The sequence below is a fragment of the Herpailurus yagouaroundi genome, unplaced genomic scaffold (genome assembly GCF_014898765.1).
Source record: "Herpailurus yagouaroundi ecotype Mexico unplaced genomic scaffold, PumYag 28, whole genome shotgun sequence".
NCBI lineage: Eukaryota > Metazoa > Chordata > Mammalia > Carnivora > Felidae > Herpailurus > Herpailurus yagouaroundi.
In genome coordinates, this window is record NW_024412376.1 from 101,161,457 (window position 1) to 101,185,341 (window position 23,885).

At 37.6% G+C, this 23,885-nt stretch overlaps 1 protein-coding gene across 2 annotated transcripts in view; it reads left to right on the forward strand.

Annotated features, from left to right (window-relative positions):
• The window catches only part of RASGEF1B (RasGEF domain family member 1B), a 563,026-nt gene that overhangs the window by 160,646 nt on the left and 378,495 nt on the right, over window positions 1–23,885 (forward strand). The window lies entirely within an intron of this gene.

Genomic DNA, 23,885 nt, shown 5'->3' on the forward strand with positions numbered 1-23,885 from the left:
TGCTGCTATAAACATTGGGGCGCATGTGCCCCTTTGAAACAGCATACCTGTACCCCTTGGATGAATACCTAGCAGTGCATTTGCTGGGTATTAGGTTAATTCTGTTTTTATTTTTTTTGAGGAACCTCCATACTGTGTTCCAGAGTAGCTGCACCAGTTTGCATTCCCACCCGCAGTGCATAAGAAATCTTCCTTCACATCCTTGCCAACATCTGTTGTTGCTTGAGTTGTTAATTTTAGCCATTCTGACAGGTATGAGGTGGTATCTCTTTGTGGTTTTGATTTGTATTTCCCTGATGATGAGTGATATTGAGCATTTTTTCATGTGTCAGTTGGCCATCTGGATGTCTTCTTTGGAGAAGTGTCTATTCATGTCTTCTGCCTATTTCTTCACTGGATTATTTGTTTTTTGGTGTTGAGTTTGATAAGTTCTTTATAGATTTTGGAGACTAACCCTTTATCTGATATGTCATTTGCAAATATCTTCTCCAATTCTGTTGGTTGCCTTTTAGTTTTGCTGATGGTTTCCTTCGTTGTGCAGAAGCTTTTTATTTCGATGAGGTCCCAGTAGTTAATTTTTGCTTTGTTTTCCCTTGCCTCTGGAGACATTTTGAGTAAGAAGTTGCTGCAGTCAAGGCCAAAGAGGTTTTTGCCTGCTTTCTCCTCGAGGATTTTGATGGTTTCCTGTCTTACGTTTGGGTCTTACATCCATTTTGAGTTTATTTTTGTGTATGGTGTAAGAAAGTGGTCCAGGTTCATTTTTCTGCATGTTGCTGTCCAGTTTTCCCAGCACCACTTTCTGAAGAGACTATCTTCATTCCATTGGATATTCTTTCCTGCGTGGTCAAAGATTAGTTGGCCATACATTTGTGGGTCCATTTCTGGGTTCTCTATTCTGTTCCATACATATGAGTGTCTGTTTTTGTGCCAGTACCATACTGTCTTTATCATTACAGCTTTGTAGTACAACTTAAAGTCCGGGATTGTGATGTGTCCTGCTTTGGTTTTCTTTTTCAAGATTGCTTTGGCTATTTGGTGTCTTTTCTGGTTCCACACAAATTTTAGGATTGTTTATTCTAGCTCTGTGAAGAATGCTGGTGTTATTTTGATAGGGATTGCATTGAATATGTAGAATGCTTTGGGTAGTATTGACATTTTAACAATATACGTTCTTCCTAAAGCAACAGCATGAAATCTTTTTCCATTTTTTTGTGTCTTCTTCAATTTCCTTCATAAGCTTTCAATAGTTTTCAGTGCATAGATTTTTCACCTCTTTGGTTAGATTTATTCCTAGGTATCTTATTTTTTTTTCTTTTTTAATGTTTATTTATTTTTGAGAAACAGAGACATGGCATGAGTGGGGTAGGGGCAGAGAGAGAGGAAGACACAGAATCCGAAGCAGGCTTCAGGCTCTCAGCTGTCAGCGCACAGCCGTCACGGGGCTCGAACTCATGAGCTGTGAGATCATGACCTGAACCAAAGTCGGATGCTCAGCCAACTGAGCCACCCAAGCGCCCCAGTATCTTATGGTTTTTGGTGCAATTGTAAATGGGATCGATTCCTTGATTTCTCTTTCTGTTGCTTCATTGTTGGTGTATAGGAATGCAACCAATTTCTGTGCATTGATTTTATATCCTGAAACATTTCTGAATTCATAAATCAATTCTTGCAGTTTTTTGGTGGAATCTTTTGGGTTTTCCATATAGAGTATCATGCCATCTGCAAAGAGTGAAAGTTTGACCTCCTCCTGGCCGATTTGGATGCCTTTTCTTTCTTTGTCTTGTCTGAGTGCTGAGGCTATGACATCCAATACTATGTTGAATAACAGTGGTGAGTGTGGACATCATTGTGTTGTTCCTGACCTTTTGGGGAAAGCTCTCAATTTTTCCCCATTGAAGATGATATTAGTGGTGGGTCATTCATATATGGCTTTTTTGATCTTGAGGTATGCTCCTTGTATCCCTACTTTCTTGAGGGTTTTATCAAGAAAGGATGCTGTATTTTGTCAAATGCTTTCTCTGCATCTATTGAGAGGATCATGTGGCTCTTGCCCTTTCTTTTATTGATGTGATGAATCACATTGAGTGTTTTGTGGATATTGATCCAGCCCTGCATCCCAGGTATAAATCCCACTTGGTCATGGTGAATAATAGTTTTAATGAATTTTTGGATCCAGTTGGCTAATATCTTGTTAGGATTTTTGCATCCATGTTCATCAGGGAAATTGGTCTATAGTTCTCCTTTTTAGTGGGGTCTTTGTCTGGTTTTGGAATCAAGGTAATACTGGCTTCATAGAAAGAGTTTGGAAGTTTTCCTTCCATTTCTATTTTTAGGAACAGCTTCAAGAGAATAGGTGTTAACTCTCCCTTAAATATTTGGTAGAATTCCTCTGGAAGATCATCTGGCCCTGGACTCTTGCATTTTGGGAGATTTTTTTTTATTACTAATTTGATTTCTTTAGTGGTTATGGGTCTATTCAAATTTTCTATTTCTTCCTGTTTCAGTTTTAGGAGTTTATATGTTTGCAGGAATTTGTCCATTTCTTCCAGATTTCCCATTTTATTGGTGTATAATTGCTGGTAATATTCTCTTATTATTGTTTGTATTTCTGCTGTTAGTTGTAATCTCTCCTCTTTCAGTCCTGATTTTATTTATTTGGGTCATTTCCTTTTTCTTTTTGATCAAACTGGCTAGGGGTTTATCAATTTTGTTAATTCTTTCAAAGAACCAGCTTCCGGTTTCATTGATCTGTTTTACTTTTTTTTTGGTTGCAATAGCATTGATTTCTGCTCAATGCAGAAAGGTTAGGTTGTGTATCTGAGACCTTTCATCCTTCTTTAGGAGGGCCTGAATTGCTATATACTTCCTTCTTAAGACCGCCTTTGCTGCATCCCAGAGGTTTTGAGTTGTGGTGTTATTTTAATTGGGTTCCATGTACTTTTTAATTTCCTCTTTAACTTCCTCGTTGGCCAACTTCATTCTTCATAGGATGATCTTTAGTCTCCAAGTATTTCTTATCTTTCCAATTTTTTCTTGTGGTTGATTTTGAGTTTCATAGTGTTGTGTTCTGAAAATATGCATGGTATGATCTCAATCTTGTACTTGTTGAGCACAGATTTGTGTCCCAGTAGGTGATATATTCTAAAGAACGTTCAATGTGCATTGGAGAAGAATGTGTATTCTTCTGCTTTGGGATGAAATGTTCTGATAATATCTGTTAAATCTATCTGGTCCAGTATGTCATTTAAAGTCATTGTTTCCTTGTTGATTTTCTGATTAGATGATTGTTCCTTTGCTCTAAGTGGGGTGTTGAAGTCCCCTACTGTTATGTTATTATTATCAATGAGGTTCTTTGTTTGTGATTAATTGATTTATATATTTGGGTGCTCTCACATTTGGAGCATAAATGTTTACTATTGTTAGGTCTTCTGGGTGGATAGATCCCTTAATTATGTTATAATGCCCTCCTTCATCTCTTGTTACAGTCTTTATTTTAAAGTCTAGATTGTCTGATATAAGTATGACTATTACGGTTTTCTTTCGTCGATCATTAGCATGATAGATGGTTCTCCATCCCTTTACTTTCAATCTGAAAATGTCTTTAGGTCTAATGTGGGTCTCTTGAAAACAGCATACAGATAAATCCTGTTTACTTATCCATTCTGTTACCCTATGTCTTTTGGTTGGAGCATTTAGTCCATTGACATTTAGAGTGAGTACTGAAAGATAGGAATTTATTGCCATTATGTTTCTTGTAGAGTTGGAGTGTCTGGTGGTGTTCTCTTGTCTTTTCTATTCTTTGTTGCTGTATGTATGTATTATCTATCATCTTTTCTCCCCTCAGAGAGTCCCCCTTAAAATTTCTTGCAGGGATGGTTTAGTGGTCACGAACTCCTTTAATTTTTCTTTGTCTGGGAAACTTCTAATTTCTCCTTCTATTTTGAATGACCGCCTTGCTCAATAAAGAATTCTCGGCTGCATATTTTTCTGATTGAACACATTGAATATATCCTGCCACTCCTTTCTGGCCTGCCAAACTTCTGTGGATGGGTCTGCTGGAAACCTGATCTGTCTTCCCTTGTAGGTTAAGGACTGTTTTACCCTTGCTGCTTTTATGATTCTTTCCTTGCCTGAGTGTTTTGTGAATTTGACTATGATATGCCTTGTTGATGGTCAGTTTTTGTTGAATCCAATGAGAGTTTTCTGTGCTTCCCGGATTTTGATGTCTGTGTCTTTTCCCAGGTTAGGAAAGTTTTCCTGTATCATTTGCTCACATAAGCCTTCTACCCTTTTTTCTCTGTCTTCATCTTCTGGGACCCCTATAATTCTGATGTTGTTCCTTTTTAATGAGCCACCGATTTCTCTAATTCTTAAATCATGCTCTTTGACTTAGTCCCCTTCTTTTTTTCTGCTTCATTAGTCTCCATAAGTTTGTCTTCTATATCGCTGATTCGCTGCTCTGTCTCATCCATCCTTGCTGAGGTTGCATGCATTTGAGATTGCAACTCAGTTATAGCATTTTTTATTTCATCCCCACAAGCTTTTACTTCTTTTATCTCTGCAAAGAGGGATTCTGATCTATTTTTGACCCCAGCTTGTATTCTTATTATCATGATTCTAAATTCTGGTTCAGACATCTTGCTTGTTGTTGACTACGTCCCTGACTGTTATTTCTTCCTGCTCTTTCTTTTGGGGTGAATTCCTTTGTTTCATCACTTTGAAGGAGTAAAAGGAATTAGTATGTAAAAAAAATTAAAGTTAAACAATTAAAAACAACACACACAGAGAAAAATCAAATAAACGATCCTAGATCCTAGGTGTGGTTTGGTCTGGTTGTTGAAAGGAGCTTGATAGATTAGGGAAAAAGGGAATGATAAGAAAAGAAAACAACAAAAAAAGGAAAACATTTGAAAATTTGAAAAAATGAATACAATGAAATAGAATAAAATGAAATGGTGAAAGTAAAATAGAATTTGAAAAATTTACAAAAAAGTAATAATATAATAGATAACATTAAAGAAAAATATTATGAATTGAAAATAAAAATAATTTTTTTCTCTTTCTGTATTCAAGAATAAGAAAAGAAAAAGAAAAAAAACTGAATAGATGGACCAATGAACATACTGAAATACGATTGAAATTACATCGGTTTCCCCTAGAAGTCAAACTATGAAGCACTTTATAGTCCCTGAACTAAGCAGGCTGAGAGAATACTGGTGTTCCTGAAGATTGAGGTTTGCCCAGTCGGGCAAGGCTTAGTGTAATGGCTCCGTTCTCCACTAGATGGCGCTGCGAGGTGTGTTGTGCGTGAGTGGGAGGGGTGGAAATGGCATCACCCAGCTACCCAAGTCTCTACTATTGGATCTCTGTTCTCCCTGACAAGCAGTTGCACACCTGTCCTTTGTCTCTGGCTTCTGCCCACTCCCCATTTTTACACTGTTCATGACCAATTCATCAGGTTGCCAGGCAGCACCTCCCTCCTGAGTTTTGTCTCAGATTTGGCTGTGTTTCCCAACCCCTCACTTCTGAGGAACTGTGGCTTTGACCCCCTCAGACCTTCTGGGCGAGGGTCTCACCAAGCAATGGCTGGGTGCTCGCCCACCCCCAGGAATGTTTGCAGGACCATGTTGCTGCTGATGCCCAGAGACTGTGCCTGGGTGCCAGCCCACCCCAGAAAAAGTTCATACGATCATGTAGCAGCAGTGTTTCAGGGATTATGGAAAATTACAACACATATCTGGCACCAGGCTTCTCACTTAACGTTCTTGTTCCAGCACCAGCAAATGTGGTTGTTCTCTGGGGTCCGCTGGGATCTTTGCCTGTGGGGTGGCCACACAGTCTCTACCAAATGTCCTCCCAGCAGGAGAACTGCCTCTCCCCGTTTGTCCTGAGGACCCCTCGAACCTCTCTCACTGCTCCTGGGGATTCACCTTTCCCACCAGAGCACTCCCAGGTATTGAGCTATGGAGTTTCAGACTCTGCACTCCCCCTGTTTATAGAGTCTTAATGGAATTTAAACCCTCTCCTTTTTCCTTTCTCCCTTTTTTGTTCAGTCCCTGTGGCTGTTTCCACTTTTCCACTTTCTCTCCAGCTGCTTTTGGGCGGGTGCTTTTCTCATGCTCTCCCCCCCATCTCCTTCCTCTCTCTGCAAGCAAAAACAGCTCCCTGCCCTCCGCAGCTTCTCTCTCTCCCAGTTCACCTCTCTGCGCTACATACCTGCTGAGTTTCTGTGGTTCAGGTTGTGTAGATTGTTGTGTGAATCCTCAAAGCAGTTTTAGGTGTGCAGGATGGTTTAGTGTTGATCTGGCTGCATTTCAGGGATGAGAGACGCAAAAAAACAAACAAACCCCCCCCCCCCAAAACTTCCATGCTGTACCACCATCTTGGCCCCTCCCTCATGGCAGTTGTTTATTGATTTTCTGTCTAGATGATCTGTCCATTGTTGTAAGTGGAGTATTAAAGTCCCCTGCAATTACCACATTGTTAGCAATAAGGTTACTTAGGTTTGGGACTAATTGTTTTATATATTTTGGTGCTACCAAATTCGGTGCATAGACATTTATATTTGTTAGCTCTTCTTGATGGATAGACCCCGTAATTATTATATAATGACCTTCTTCATCTCTTGTTTAAAATCTAGTTTGGCTGATATAAGTATGGCTACTCCAGCTTTCTTTTGACTTCCAGTAGCATGATAAAGTTTTCCATCCCCTCACTTTTAATCTGATGGTGTCCTCCGTTCTAAAATGGGTGTGTTGTAGACAGCAAGTAGATGGGTCTTATTTTTTTTTATCCATTCTGATACCCTATGTCTTTTGATTGGAGCATTTAGTCCATTTACATTCAGTGTTATTATTGAAAGACATGGATTTAGTTAGAGTCATTGTGTTATCTGTAGGTTTCATGCTTGTAGTGATGTCTCTGGTCCTTTGTGGTCCTTGCAACATTTCACTCACAGAGTCCCCCTTAGGATCTCTTGTAGGGCTGGTTTAGTGGTGATGAATTCCTGCAGTTTTTGTTTTTCTGGGAAAACCTTTATCTCTCCTTCTATTCTGAATGACAGGCTTGCTAGATAAAGGATTCTTGGCTGCATATTTTTCCTGTTCATCATATTGAAAATTTCCTGTCACTCCTTTCTGGCCTGCCAAGTTGCAGTAGATAGGTCTGCTACTACCCTTATGTGTCTACCCTTGTAGTTTAAGGCCCCTTTATTCCTAGCTGATTTCAGAATTCTCTCTTTATCTTTGTATTTTGCCAATTTCACTATCATATGTCATGCAGAAGATCAATTCAAGTTACGTCTGAAGGAAGTTCTCTGTGCCTCCTGGATTTCAATGTCTGTTTCCTTCCCCAGACTGGAGAAGTTCTCAGCTATTATTTGTTCAAGCACACATTTGGCCCTTTTCTCTCTCTCTTCTTCTGGAACTCCTATGATACAGATGTTGTTCTGTTTCATTGAATCACTTAGTTCTCTAATTATCCCCTCATTATCCAGAATTTTTTTTTACCTCTCTTTTTCTCAGCTTCCTATTTTTCCATAATTTCATCTTCTTTTTCACCTATTCTCCCCTCTGCCTCTTCATTCCTTGCTGTTACCACCTCTATTTTATGTTGCCCCTGATTTATGGCATTTTTTAATTCATGATTACTATTTTCTAGTTCCTTGCTCTCTGTAGCAATAGATTCTCTGCTGTCTTCTATGCTATCTTCAAGGCCAGCAATTAATCTTATGACTATTCTAAATTCTTGTTCAGTTGTATTGTTTATATCTGTTTTAAGCAATTCTTTGGCTGTTATTTCTTCTTGGAATTTCTTTGAGGAGATTTCTTCCTTTTCATCATTTTGGCTAGTTTTCTGTCCCTTATGTGTTTTAAAAGCTTGTTATGTGCCCTGCACTTGTGAGCACTACTATATTAAAGAGGAGTCATGCACTGTTCAGGGCCTGACCTTTCAGGAGGTGTTTATTGGAGAGTGTTACTTGCTCTCTGTTGTGACTTTGGTTACTTTACCTTCCTACTCATAGTGATGTTTTGGACCCTCCACCAGATGTGCTGTCATTTGTTCATTGAAGTAGCCCTGTGGCCTGTCAGGTTGTCCTGGTGGGTCCCTCGAAGTGACTCTGTCTCTTTTCCTCCTGGACTCTTGGGGTTCAAAGTCCTTTCGCTTCAACACTTCTTTGAGAGATGAGGGAACTTTGATCCCCCTACTTTCAGCCATGTTGGCCCCTCTTTCCCTAGAAGGTACTTAAATACCATTTTTAAATGACCATAATGATAAAAGAATCACAGCATTTTCTATCATATTTACTTTGTTTTTGAATATGTGGTTAATTCAGTTTTCTGAAAGTAGCTAGAAAATCATACTATTGTGAAATTCACATTCAGTACCCTCACTTTAATTTTCTGAAGGTGTTTACATAATGCTTAAAGAAAGAGAAAATAATCACAACTTCTCTCTCTCTGTCTTTATGCAGACCTACATAGTTTGCATATTTGCCAAATTTAATGTTAAAATGAAAAGCATCTTCAATCTTTCTCACCAGTGTCTTTAAGTCTTTACTTTTTCCTCTGAATTATTTAAATTGTGTTTCTTGACTCCATTTACTTGCTCTTTTGTTTCTTGGGTAAAATACCTATAGTTGTAGGAAATTCAGTCCTCACTTTGTCTGATAGTATTCTTTTTATCTGTGGAAGTTTCAGTGATCAGTTGGCTTTGGAGTGACTAGTTTTCTCATTATCATAGGGATTCAGGTATATATCTGCTAATGGAAGTATACTACATAAAGACATAGTGTGATTGGCTTCATTCATGTGGAAGAATAATGGGTTCCATTTAGGGAAAACATGTACTGTATCTTAACAGCATGAGTCAGCAGAATATGGCAGTTAACAACATGGGCACTGGATTCCAGCCGACTGGATATGAACCTCAGCTCTGCCACTCATTGGTTATGTGAGCTTAGGCAATTATTTAATCCTTCTTTGCCTCACTAGTGATAATAAACTGTATCTATTAAAATAGATATCTACTTGGATAATAAACCATATCAAATAGAGTGTGTTGTGAAAATGAAAGAAATTAATTCATTTGGAAAACATAGATCAAAGAATTAAAAAAAAAATTGGCTCTTATTTGAGGTCCTGCTCATTCCTTTTCAATTTGGTACCAGAAAGGGATGTAGGAAGAGGAACCTGAAAAGTCTTTATTTTTTAATGTTTAGAAGGGCTCAGGGCACCTGGGTGGCTCAGTCACTTGAGTATCTGACTTCCACCCAGGTCATGATCTTGCAGTTTGTGAGATGAGGCTCTGTCCTGACAGCTCAGAGCCTGGAGCCTGCTTTGGATTCTGTCTCTCTCTCTCTCTCTCTGCCCCTTCCCCACTCACTCTCTGTCTCACCCCCCCCTCAAAAATAAATAAATATTAAAAAATTAAAAAAAAAAAAGAAGGCCTCTCCACAGTCAAATGTCTGAGCTGCTTTTAAGTTAATCTCTCCACTTTGTCACTTAAAAAAAAACAAAAAACCCGCAACAAACCCCAACAAAGCAAAACCCCCAAAATACCTGCACTGTAAAGGGCCAAAACAATTTAAAATTTTAAGTGTCTCAAAAATGCCTTAAAAACGCCCATAGCCTCCTTTATACGGTGCAAAGCAGGAAATAAATAAGAAGTTTGGTTATGTGAAGCATGGGGTTCAAGGAGAAGGCAGGGGTCATAGAGAAAAGTGATATTTAATTTAGACATGGTGAGTCTGTATTCTGTAAATCATTCAGGTGAAAAGATTTAAGAGGATTTTATATGAATTTGGAATAATAGTCTATGAATGGAAATATGTATTTGAGAGTTTTGGACAACTGAAAGAGCAGAAGTTGTTTGGAGAAATGGAATAATAATTAGTGGGCAGATGATTGTGGTCATAGAGCATGATATAACAGTTTAGGATTTTAGAAGTAGAGCAGTCCTGGCTTATGACAAACTGTAGTATGAGAAAATTGAAATTAAGAGGATGTAAAAGAGGGTAAATTTTCACTTTTATAATCACATTGGAAAATGACTTTGCTGTTTGCAGAATTCTTTTTAAATAAAATAATGAGGGGCACTAAGGGAACTGGATTAGAGGTCTGAATGTCTTCTTTTCTAGCTGCCCTGCCTAATTTCTCCTACAACTTAGTCCCTGGTAGAAAGTAGCTATTCTTAGACTCATGATAAGCTTTGGCTTTTTAAAAAGACTTCTTTAAAGGAAAGATTGAGGTTAAATAATTTGACACCTATAAAACCTATTTCTGTGCAAAATAAGTTGCCAACAGTGATGTAATGAAAATACTTGATATTAGCTGTCGATAGTGAATGTTAAGTGTCCCAATGTAGGGAAGGTAATTGACCAAGGCAGATGTGAACATGGCTTAACTATAGATAAGATTGAGGTCTTCTGAAGAGTTCTCCTAAATTCTGCTCCCACTCATAGTGAAGTTCACTTGGGTCATATAGATGACTTGGGTACCTTATTGTGAAGGAACTTTATGCTACTGGGCTTGTTCATAGACTATGTGCTGTTGTTTTGTTCTTAGGCATCACACAGGGTCTGGCTTTCACCCTCTTCCCTACTTCACTCAGCACAGTTTTACAGTAATGCCCCATAGATGTTATATTGTATTCACCACTTTGAAGTCTTTTGGAGCAGTAATGGTTTAATCCTATTTTTCAAAGCAATTCTTGATGATCTGTAAATTTATGTGTTGATTATATCAAGATGATTTTGACAATGATCACCACTTTAAATCCTTAACCAGCCATTTATAAAAAATTAAAGAGCTGTAAAGATACATATATACATATAAATGCATTCTCCAGACAAATGCATTCTCCTTGTTATTCCCTGAGGTTTTAGGTCACAAACCATCTTGTAATCTCCAGATCTACTGGATGGGAGTATGTCTGACATCTTTTCCCAAAGTAGATCTGACTGAAAACATGGTCTACTACTTCCCCAGCCTCCTTTTTGAGTTTTACTATGTACTATTGCATCCCTCCTGATGGTCAGGGGAAGCAAGGAAAAAGGAGGGCATGCCTATGGCTGGTTAGCACAGAAGAACTAAGGCAGCTTTTATAGAACTCATTTATACTGGATTTAACACTACTTTATGCTTGTTTTTCTGAAGAGGAGATGTGAAGGTGATGGAGGAAGAGAAGTAAATGAAGGAGGAGAAGAATGGTACCCCTGCTGTGAGACAAGCCTTGGGAATCTAACAGGAAGAAGGCAGGAGAGAGAATCCTAAAAGAAATTAGGATTCCAAATTACCATATCACCTTGAAGGCAGACCTTTAACCTTTGTCATACACAAAACTTCACCTTGTATGACCCAATACTATCGTTGTCTCCACCATCGCCATCACATGCTCTTCTTGGAGTGGAAGTAGGAAAATGGAGGAGAGACTTGGGCTCCTTCTGGGAGATCAACATTTGTTTATTTGTTCATTCAACACATTCTGATGTTAATTGAGTACTTATTTATATAGTCATTGTTCTACACACTGTATGGCTAGTGGGAAAGAGATTTAGAGAAATTGGAATTTTGATTGTTTCTGGATTTATATGGAATAAAAAATAATCTCAATCACTCTTATAATCTCCCTGATGAACAAATGTTATGTACATATGGATTGGTAGTTTCTACACCACCAACCTACGAAATGTTAGAGTCTTTTACTCCTTTTCTTCTATATATTTTAAAATAATTTATTAATATATTTAATTACTAAAGATTGGGAAATTATCCAGGTCTATTTTCATTCCAAGGTAAGAAGTTGTTTGGAGACATACCAATTTATTGTCTTGGCAGTTTGCTTAAACTGGCTCTGTGGTTTTTAGTCTTCTGAAAGCCAGGGTGAAGAGTGCCAGGTTATTTGGCAAGATTTCTGTTCCACTGTGCAGTCAGACAGACATATGCTGAGCTGTGGAATAAACCCAAACCTTTTCTTAGACTAGGGACTTATGAGGCCTCTGAGGATATAGGTCATGGTCACTACCATATACTGAAGAACTTTGTATTGAAGATCTGCCAGTGCATAGCTGAGATGGTAAACTTGTGGCTTTCTGTTGAGAGCAGACATGAGCCATTCTGACTGAATGTGGAGTTTCTGGACTGCTGGTAAATTGGCTAGAGATTACCAACACAGGGATGTCCCCATGCTGACATTTGGCCAGAGAATTTGGCACCAAAGAAGGCCTTCTTGGCCAGCTCCTGTGAACAAACTGGCCTAGAGTCTGACAATGAGAGTTGATAGTAATCCAAGGCTAAGGTGCGTCTTTGGAGAACATCTAAAGTTCCGTTTTTACTTATCTTGTTTTTGTATCTTTTCATAATTATAATTGAATAATTTATATATTTCTCTATTAATAATTGCATTTGAATTCAGCTCATTTGATCTGCTTTTCTATTATACTAAGTGAAATTATCAGTTATTTCTAAAGAGAGAATTGGTATTGTGTTCTTTTTGTTTTCAGTTAAGTTTAAGAAGTTAAACTGTATCTTTGGCCAGTTTAGGACGTTACATACACTTCTGATGGTGGGGTTTGGAAACCTCTTCCTAAGTTACTAGGAGTAAAGAATCTGGTAGGAGTAACTGGATGTGAAAATGTGAAATTAATGACCAAATCTACCATCTTATAACAAGTTTCTTGCCCCCGTGGTGAACTTCTCTGTACAAGTGGAAAACTGGAACAGCAACAGGTTGGTCCCTTTACTTAAGTAATTAATTAAAAAGTCTTGATCCTTCCTTGGTGAAATGGAGGAGATTTCCAACAAGAGAATAAAGTTTGCAGTGTTGGCGTGGAATGTTGGAAGCTGGACAGCTCCATCACCGGGATCAACCTGGTCCAATCTTTTTGCTACTTGTTCCATGTTTTAATGGGTTAGTGTCTCTCTTGAGTGCATATTTATTTAATCTTTTGCTCACATTTGGCTTGCTCTCTTTAAGTCTTCATTTTTGTCTTGTTTATTTCAGGTTTTCATGGAGTTGCGATATATGGAGACATGACTCTCATGTGTCTTATTTAATTTTTTCTCTAGTTATAAATTCTGTTCTCTCAAGCAGAGATCAATGAATTTTGCTCTACATCTCAAATAACAGTAGCTTTTATTTTTAAATAACTAGCCATGAGCTTTATGACATAGGTGTATTCTTTTAAATTATGCCCTCATTTGAATATCTGCCTGTACTGCTATGTTGAAATACAGTTATCTCTGATTTAGTATGATTGCCTATTTTCAGACAATGCATTCTTGAAAATGTGCATGAAAGATGATCAATGGACTTCAAAATTTTAAGATGCCATGGGGTGGGATGGAGAGCTAGTGCTAGAGAGCTGAAATATATTCCAAAATCCTGATTACTCCTACCCTTTTAGATACTATCTTCATTGATCTATTTATCTTATTTCATGTTACATTCTTTAATTATTTTCTTTCCTATAGACCATACAATTGACAAGCTTAAGTCTCATCATTTCCTGACTGAAGTTGGGGTTTGTCATATTTGATAAAGCTAAAGTTTGCTTTTTTTTAAAAATCCAAAAGCATAATCTTTATTTCCATTGATTCTTCTTTTATGAATTTCATTGAAGTTTAGTAGTATTTATATAGGTTGGACACATTTTTTGTTAAGCTTATTGTTAGGAATTTATTCATTTAATTTCTGGGCTATAAAGAATCTATTGACTTTCTTACTTTGATTTTCTAAGCAGACAATCATGTGATCTGCAAACAATGACATTTTTGTCTTTGTTTCTAATATTTATTGTTCTGATTTCTTTTCATATTGCATTGGCTTTTAATATAACATTTTTTTTGGGCTTTTAATATAACATTAAACAGTAGTTGCAGTGGGCACTTTGTCTTTGTCTTTTGTATCATGATTTTGATGAGATCTTTATTACTTGTTACTAATTTTTGCATATGAATGAATTGACTTTTGTTGCATTTTGGTTCAAAATGGGGTAAAAAATAGAACATAATTGCACATAGAACATAATGGCAAATAATTGCACATAAAAGATACTATGACAGAGGTAAAGATGGTGTCACTTCTGGAATTGAACTAGTGGTCAGCTAAAAGCATTGCCATACAATGGCCTGAAATGATCCCTAGGCAGTTTATGTTCAAAAGTCTACTTTAGGGTAGAAACAATTTTTTGGATATATTTATGGAAATGTGAGGTGTATCAAGGTTCAAAGTTATAAATATGACATCTTCATATAAGAAATGTGGCTGTGACTATTAAAAACATGGTCTGAAATTTTAAAAAAACATTATTTTCTGAGATTAGACCACTAGTGATCAGAAATTGTAGAGGGTATGACCCTCTTCCTCATTACCTCATAAACAAAAATTGGAACATGGATTTCTGATTGTCTATGAATTTAGACCAAAGTAAGTAGAATTATAAAATGAGAAGGGGACCTAATAAGAAACATATGCATACCTAGAGAATTAAACTGCTTTCGTGCAGTTAAATTGTGGGCATCTTTAAATTAGTTTTAATTACTTGGAAATACAGATAAACAAGCATCAAAGTACTCTCTATTAAAAAAAATCATTTCATGATAGCAAAAAACCAAAGTCTAGAAATACTAAAAGATAACTTTGTAAAACTTTAGTTGAAGAAGTTTAAAATATTTTTCTCCCTGAAGAGGCTATAGGTTTTGTTTTGTTTTTATTTTTTGGTAAATTATAGTGCAATAGAATATTAAAAGTAACTCTTTGGAAGAGGTTTGACTGAGAATCCCTCTGGGATGTCTTTAGTGGATCAATGGAAAAACAAATGCATCTGTAGTAGCTCAAGGCTTCATGGCTACCTAGTTGGCCTGGAGCCCAAAGGGCAGTCACCAGCATTCTTTATGACATCTCCAAAGATGTGTGATGATCTCTGGTGTGGTTAAAGCCACTTTTCTTCTCTTGTCTGAATTGGAGGGTGTGACAGAATAAGAAGATATGTTTACAGATAGGTTCTCCCCTCCAACATGGACTTCATTAATTCTTTTTGTACATCCAGTGCTCCAGTCAAACTAGATTGGTAGCTGTATCCCAACACTGCCGCCATTCTTTGTACCTCTGAGCCTTTACTCTTGTCTGTTACATCTGTCCAAAATTCCTTTTCTAACTTTTTCATCTGTTCTACTCCAACCCAGTGTTGAAAGGCTAGCCGATCTTGAGTAGGTAAAAAAGAAAATTGTAACATTGCCTCATTTGTCTCCTCTTCTCTCTTGTCACTCCTCTGCCACCAACCAAACACAAAACCAACAAAATCAAATTCTCTCTGAGCTTCCATAGCACTGTTTACTTGTTTGTTCCATTCTAGTTTGTACAGCAATTATTGTACATTTTGATCTCTACCAAATTATCAACTCATAAAGGAAGAAAAAAGTATTTTATTCATTCGCCTCTTCGTTATGTATTCTCTGCTTTCTCTCTCCTCACTTTTCACTGTACTTTGCATATAGTGGATATTATAACAAATACTAAAGTATCTTAAAGATAAATTCTGTCATTACAATGAGATAAGATCAATGTACATGGCATGCACCATCTAAAACTCTCTGAAAAGGGCAGTTAAATAAAAGGTAAAAGAGTCAAGGGAATTTTTCTTTTTTTTTTAATTAAGTTTTAAATTTTAATTCTAGTATAGTTAACATACAGTGTTATATTAGTTTCAGGTGTACAATATAATGAGTGATTCAACTATTCTATACATTATTCAGTGATCATCATGATAACTGTACTCTTATTAAAAATTTTTTTAATGTTTTATTTATTTTTGAGAAAGAGAGCATGAGCAGGGGACGGGCAGAGAGAGAGAGAATGAGACACAGAATCTGAAGCAGGCTCCAGGCTCTGAGCTGTCAGCACAGAGCCCAATGCGGGGCTCGAACTCACAAACCGCGAGATCATGACCTGAGCTGAAGTCGGATGCTTAACTGACTGAGCCACCCAGGTGCCCTATCTTTTTTTTTTAATTTTTAAATTTATTTTGAGAGAGAGAGAGAGAGAGAGAAAGAGAAAACAGTGGGGGAGGGGCAGAGAGAGAGAGAGAGAGAGAGAGAGAGAGAGAGAGAATCCCAGCAGGCTCCATGCTGTCAGCACAGAGCCTGACCCAGGGCTTGATCCCACGAACTCTGAGATCATGATCTGAGCTAAAATCAAGAGTCTGATGCTTAACCAACTGAGCCACCTAGGTGGCTAGGGTACCATTCCTCCACTCACCACCCCTCTGGTAGCCACCAGTTTGTTCTCTATAGTTAAGAGTCTGTTTCCTGATTTGTCTTTCTTTTTTCCTTTTGCTCATTTGTATTGTTTCTTAAGTTCCACATATGAGTGAAATCATATGGTATTTGTCTTTTTCTGACTGACTTATTTTGCTTAGCATTTTACTCTCTAACTTCATCCATGTTGTTGCAAAAGGCAAGATTAAAAAAATTTGTTTAGTGTTTATTTATTTTAGAGAGAGCATGAGTGGGGGTAAGGGCAGAGAGAGAGGGAGACACAGAATCCGAAGCAGCTCCAGGCTCTGAGCTGTTAGCACAGAGCCCAATGGGGGGCTTGAACTCATGGACTTTGAGATCATGACTTGAGCTGAAGTCAGACGCTTAACCGACTGAGCTACCCAGGCGCCCTGCAAATGGCAAGATTTTTTGTTTTGGCTAAATAATATTCTTGTGTGTGAGTGTGAGTGTGTGTGTGTGTGTCTGTGTGTGTGTGTATACATATACATATATACACATACATACATACATACATACACCTTCTTTGTCCCTTCATATGGATAATTGGGCTGTTCCCGTAACTTGGCTTTTGTAAATAATGATATAATAAGCAGGGTTGCATATATCTTTTTGAATTAGTGTTTTTGTATTCTTTGGGTAAATATCCAGTAGTGGAATTACTGGATCATATGGTAATTCAGCCTTTTAATTGTATGATGACCCTCCATACTGTTTTCCACAGTGGCTGCACTAGTTTGCATCCCCACCAACAGTGAATGAGGGCTCCTTTTTCTTTACATCCTTGCCAACACTGTTGTTTCTTGTGTTTTTGATTTTAGCCATTCTGACAGGTATACGGTGATATCTCATTGAAGTTTTGATTTGCATTTCCCCGATGATTAGTGCTGTTGAGCATCTTGTCATATGTCTGTTGGCTATCTGTATGTCCTTTTTGGAGAAATGTCTGTTCATGTCTTCTGCCCATTTTTTAATTGGATTCTTTGTTTTTTGGGTGTTGATAAGGGACTTTTTCTTGCAAGTATTTTAAGTCAAAATTATAATGGTAATGTACCTAGAGCAAGATGGCTCTCATTTAGCTAGATCATGTCACATTCCCTGGAGACCCTCTGACGTGGAGATTTGTGTAGAGGGAATTTACTGGGGAGTGTGGGATAGGACCAGAACCTGTGGAAGGGAGGCAGGATGGAAGCAGGACTGGGCAGTTCCAACATAGGCCTCAGCTGGTATCCTGGAGAGCTCTGGAGTGAGCTCAAAGTTGTTCCATCTTGATTTTGAGTCAAAAAGGTCAAGTCTTTATACCACCATGTTGACCTTTATTGGAAAAAGGTGACCTTGGGCTAGATGACACTTTTTTTGCTGAAGGCAGTGACTAGATGGTGACTTGGCTGAGAGCTATCAGCTGCCAGCGTTCCCAGAAGCTGGGGGAATGAATGCCTCAGTTCTAAAGAGGGGATCTGAATGACATATCTTGGCACTATTTCTACACTAACAGGGTTAGGACACTGGTTGGTTAATTTAAGAACTCAGCTAAAGAGGAGAATCATAAAACCAATACATATATATCCACAAATACTTTATTTCAATTTAAAGCATATCAATGTATATTTACTTGCCAATCTTTTTATTATACGAATAAGGCCTTTTTTTGAGTAGACTGTCTGGTTGATGTTATATATCTTTTACAAGTGACATAAAATCATTGTGTAAAAAATTGAGAGATACTTGTGAAACATATTTTTATACATATTTTGAAAGCAGTATTTTTACTGATTTGCCTTTATTACATCTTTGTTTTAAAATTTGCTTTATTTTTTATCATTGCATAAATGCACATCTATTTTAAAATATCACATAGTTCTATAAACCTTATAATTAAAACAGCACTACTCTATCCCACCCCTTCTCACCTCTGAGCCTACTCTCCATTAGGCAACTATTTCAACTTTTTTGGTCTGGATTTACCTCCATACACATATCTCTATTTTATATTGTTGTTATTGTCTTGATTTTTCAGTTTAGGTAGTTTGTATTGATGTCTGCTATAGAAACTAATTATTTAGTTTTCTTATATCTCCTATATTTGTCTCCCTGGCCCCTTTCTTCAACACACACTCTCCCCTTGGCTTCCAAGTGTGGTTATGTTCTAAAGTTGTGGTTGATATTATTGAGCCTATGTTACTATCATTTACAGCTAAACCATGTAGTATGTTATGATTGCATTTACTTTTCTATGTAACTTTTATGTGTTTTTTTTTAAGAGTTAGTGATTATCAGAAACTCTCTCTGTTTCAATTTCTTCAACTGTAAAATGGGAATAATAACTGTACCCACTTCTTTGGGTAGTCAGAGCCATCTAAGTGTTCATTACTAATTTTCATTGACTTTTTAAAAGTTTATTTATTTGAGAGATACAAAGACAGTGTGAGTAAGGGTGGGGCAGAGAGAGGGAGAGAGAGAGAGAGAGAGAGAGCGAGCGAGAGAATACCAAGCAGGTTCTACACTGTCAGTGCAGAGCCTGATGTGGGACTCGAACTCATAAAACCGTGAGTTCATGACCTGAGGTGAAACCTAGAGTAGGATGCTTAACCAACTGAGCCACCCATGTGCCCCTATTGACTTTGTTTTTTATCTTTCAGTCCCTAACTCATCTCACACTTTCTGACCATTGTAAATCTCCTTTTAATACACTTCACCACATATTAAGTGCTCAATGAATAACTGTTGAAAGATATGCACAACCAATACTTTAATTGTACTTTATGAACAGCAGAATAATTTAATTGAGAGGACAATGCATTCAGAATTGGGAGGCCTGGTTTAGGGCCTGGATCTGCCTCTACCTAACTGTATGACCTTGGGCTGGCATATGTGATCACAGCTTTATAATCTGCAAATGAGAGAATTGAATTAGGTAATCCCTAGGGTATCGTTTAGCTCTGTAATTCTATTAATGAAATGAAGGATATGCAGAGAATACCAAAGTGTATACAATATAAGATTGTAATGATATTAACGGCCACCACTTCTAGCAGAAGACCTCCCGAAGACCTCTTAATAACCTGTCAGGCAAGATTATGAAGACATCACTCACACTGAGATAAAGGAGAATTTTGCTTAGTCATTCTGTGCCAGCAATTGTCCTGCCCCTTTGGGACACCTGGTTGTAATTTGAGGGAACCACCACTAAATGTCGCTATAGGTTACTTAACAGTGGTCAGGAGAGCTCTAAGTGTCAGCCTACAAGCCAAAGAGCTACCATGTAGTTTCCTTATAGATTTGGAACTATGTACTTGAAATACTTAAATTCAAACATAAGGAAACACTAAGATGGAAATTATGATTTTAAAAAGCAGATGGTAAAACCATCTAAAATGCCCTTTACTTCTTCCATTTGCCTTTTCCCTCAAAGGCCGTTTCTGCGTAAACTGGGTAAACTGGTATTTAAAGGAACTCCCAACTGAGGAATTGCTTCACACTTTGGCCTATATGTTCATGATTTCTTTCTTCTCAAGATAAAGACAGTAAGCTACAGAAGGAACTATGGAATTTTCTGTTTCCTGGTTCTCGCTTCTGTTATATCTCCAAGCTTATCTGCAATCCTAGGCACTTTATTTCCTTAATTTTATGAAAATATGTCCTATTTTAACATTAATATTTACTTATTTTAACATTTCTCAAATTGTAATGCCTTATATAATCAATAGGAACATATAATTAGTATTTTTTCTTTTTTAGTGATGTCTTATAATCAATGATGTCTTATGTGATAAAATACCATATCTGCTATTATGGGATACCCATTTTAATTTATTAGAATTTAGTGCTATGTCAAAAGTTGTTTGATAGATAAACTTCCTTTTCTAGTCTGATTTTTTTAAAACAGTCTCAGAATGGAAGAGAGCACAATATTTATTGAATGTCCACCATTCAATAAAGTGCATATATGATTATATTTAATCTTCATCATGCTGTGAAGTGGGGTTTTTTGTTTGCTTTCATTATATAGTGAAGTAAACTTTATAGTCAAAGAGGCCCAGGAAGTTCAGTAACTTGTACAAAGTCATACTGCTACAATGGGTCACTAATCAAAGCAGTGCATGTTAATGTACTTTGGCTACAAATCTTATACTTTTTTTTTAAATTTTTTTTTTTAACGTTTATTTGAGACAGAGAGAGACAGAGCATGAATGGGGGAGGGTCAGAGAGAGGGAGACACAGAATCCGAAACAGGCTCCAGGCTCTGAGCTGCCAGCACAGAGCCCGACGCGGGACTCGAACTCACAGACTGCGAGATCATGACCTGAGCTGAAGTCGGCTGCACAACCGACTGAGCCACCCAGGCGCCCTTATACTTTTTTAACAATATTAATTACACTGATATTTTGTGGTGCACAGCTTCTCTTTAACAGCCCATACAACTCAGCCCTCTTTGGACAACATACAGCTGTCTTCTGAGAGCCCTTTAAAAATGTTGAGGTGTCCAATTAAACGATATAGGAATGTTTTTTCTGAACTTTAGCCTCAATCTTTGTGATCAGAAGTATGCAGTGAGACTTGATGTCCCTGAGATATGAATTGTTTGTTGTTCCATGGGCTTCCCAGAGTAAACAGTGTCCCTGAAACATGGGGCACAAGACAGCTCAGCTGGTTCAGGGCATTTGGATTTCCTTCGTCTTCTGGCAGACCATTCTAGGAAACCATTTTCATGATACCTTGAATTAAAAAAAAAGCCTCTAACTTATAGAAAGCTGGTTTATCTACTTTAGATATGGTTTCAATCAGAGTTTACAAGCCTCACGGAGAGCCAGTCTGTATGTTGTTAATGGGAAGGATTTAGTTGTTCTTCCTTAAGTGCCCAAGGGGCAAAGCTGAGGAACTGAGCAAATTTCTTTCAAAGGTCTTTGTTGTGACCATCCCTTGTATGCAAATGGCACTTACGGGTAAAGTCAAAAAGGATGAGAACAGAAGGCAGTTTTCTGGTCATCATTGTGTTTGCGTAGGCCTGGGGTAGCTAAATTTTCAATTCCCTGCAACTCAGAAATTGCTGGAAAACATTCTCTTCTAATTACTCACCTCATGTCCTGAAGGCCATTTGTTGTCTACAGCCTGTACTTATGTTTTCTGTTTGTAATCCTCTTTATTTCAAATTCTCTTATTTCTAAATCTAAAAACAAAACATTAGCAATCTGTTGGAGGTACTGTTCCATTCATCTGTCTAGGGATTTATCGTCAAAATACTTCCTTTATATCAGCAACTTGAGGTCTTACGATGATAAATAATCTTCTGTCCTGTTTTACAATGATTTCCCAAATAGAGGGCCCAAGATAGCATGTATAGTGTATACTAGCCAAAATTCAAGATTGCTAAGAAATGAGTTGATCACAATTGCTTCAAGTTCCCTTGACTTAAAGAGAATACTGTGTGCATGAGGCACCTGAGTGGCTCAGTCAGTTAAATGTCGGACTTCAGCTCTGGTTATGATCTCATGGTTCAGGAGTTTGAGCCCCGTATCGGGCTGTGCATTGATGGTGTGGAGCCTGCTGGAGATTCTTTCTCTGCCCACTCCCACATGCTTGTGCATGTACATACTTTCTCTCAAAATAAATAAACCTTAAAAAAAAAAGAAACAAGAAAACCATTTGCTGAAGCAATTTTGAAATGATATATTTAACTTTCCATCTCTCAAAGGAAGTGATGACTCTATTATATGTTATCTGGGTAACATTGGATAAAACCTGTTTTCACCTATTCAGAGCCATCTGTCCGTGTTTGCAGTGATTGCTCTGGGAAGGAAGGCCAAGTGATAGCTATGAGGCTTTTCATTTTATCTCAGATTCTTGAATCTTCCCTTGTGAAATTGATGAGTTATATGATATATGTGGCAAAACGCAAGGAATTCAACAAATACTTATTGAGCACCAGCTATGTGTCATGCATGGTACCATATGCTGACACTGACATAGTTCCTGCCTTTGGGGGAACTAATATTCTATGAGGGGTGCAGACAAGTAGACAGTTACAGTACACTGTGATAAGCAGTCTGATAGGGATTAGTGTGGTATGAGGTGAGAGCACATAGCATGGTTCTGATTTGGAAGATCAGGGAGAATTTCTTTGAGGAAGTGCTATCTCCTAGGTTTCTTCTAGGAAGTGCTTTTCTGTGACATTCTGGTGTTTCTACTCTTCTGACTGTTTTTTGTTAATTTCTTTAGCTGGTTCTTTCTCTTCATCTTAATAAATATTAGTGCTCCCTAGTGGTTTGTCCCAGTTCCTTATTTCTTATAATCACACATTTTCCTAGGCACTCTCAATTATAACTGTGGCTTCAACTACCCTTATACACAGTTGGTGCCTAACTATAGCAAGTCTTAGGCTATTGAAAAGAGCTTTATGACTTGAGAGTTTTCTGTAGTTGAATCAATAGGTTGTGATGAGTAAGGAAGAGAGAAAAATCAAAAAAGACATTGAGATTTGTGGTCGAAAGGGGGAATACAATGGTCTCACCATTAAATAAGATGTGAACGATTGGAGACAGTTTTTCAGTAGGGGAATGCAATGTGTTCAGTTTTGGACAAGTTGGAGATGCCTATGGGACATTCCAGTGCAGATATTTAATAGACAAAGATATTTAATAAAATAATGAATCTGAAGCTTGGGAGGGAGGTCAGGGATGAACATCCATATTTAGAATGATCATCATATACTAATAGTTGAAGCCATAGAATAGATGGATTATGTTCATATTCAATAAATTAAAAGAAAATCTATGTACCAGCCATTGTGACATTTAGAATAGGAATATGAATATGGCTTGGCCTCTGCTTCCAAAGACTGCTCTGGGGTAAGGGGCATAATCAAATAAATGGAATATAGTGTGGCAAAGGTTATTGTAGAAATATTTACAAAGCACAGAAGTGGCACAAAGTAAAAAGAGATCACACAGGAAGGATGGAAGACATGTAAGAGAAGCAAACTAGGATCGAAACAACTCCTAGAACTTCTCCAAAGAATATGGGAAGCTTCACAGATTTGCTTGTCGTCTCCCAAGGCACATGTCACATCTCATTCATCAATATCCTCCCAGCAGAACCCAGCCTAATGCTTGCAACATAAGTGCTCTGTAATGTTTGTTGAATAAATGGGCCCAGGGCAGTTGGAAATAAATGAAAAAAAAAAAAAAAAAAAGCATGGGATTTCCTCAAGCCCTAGGGAACACTTTAATCATCTCTTATTAGCCTTTCACTTTGGGGGAACTTGTGCAGGTGCAGCTCAAACCCTCTGAAGAAATGAAGATGTAGCAATTTACAATGAGGACAAGGGCTGTGTCTGGCAGTGGTCTAATTATGAAATGTGCTTATGGCAAGCTAGATCTTTTATTTTTGTTTCTGGTGCACAGTAAAGTTGTGGAGCCATTGTTTTTTTGTTGTTGTTGTCAAACTGTCACAGTGTCTGAGATAATATGGTGCATCACCATTCATTTAAAATTTTTTTTTTTTTAACATTTATTCATTCTTGAGAGTGAGAGAGACAGAGCATGAGCGGGGCAGGGGCAGAGAGAGAGGGAGACACAGAATCTGAAGCAGGCTCCAGGCTCTGAGCTGTCAGCA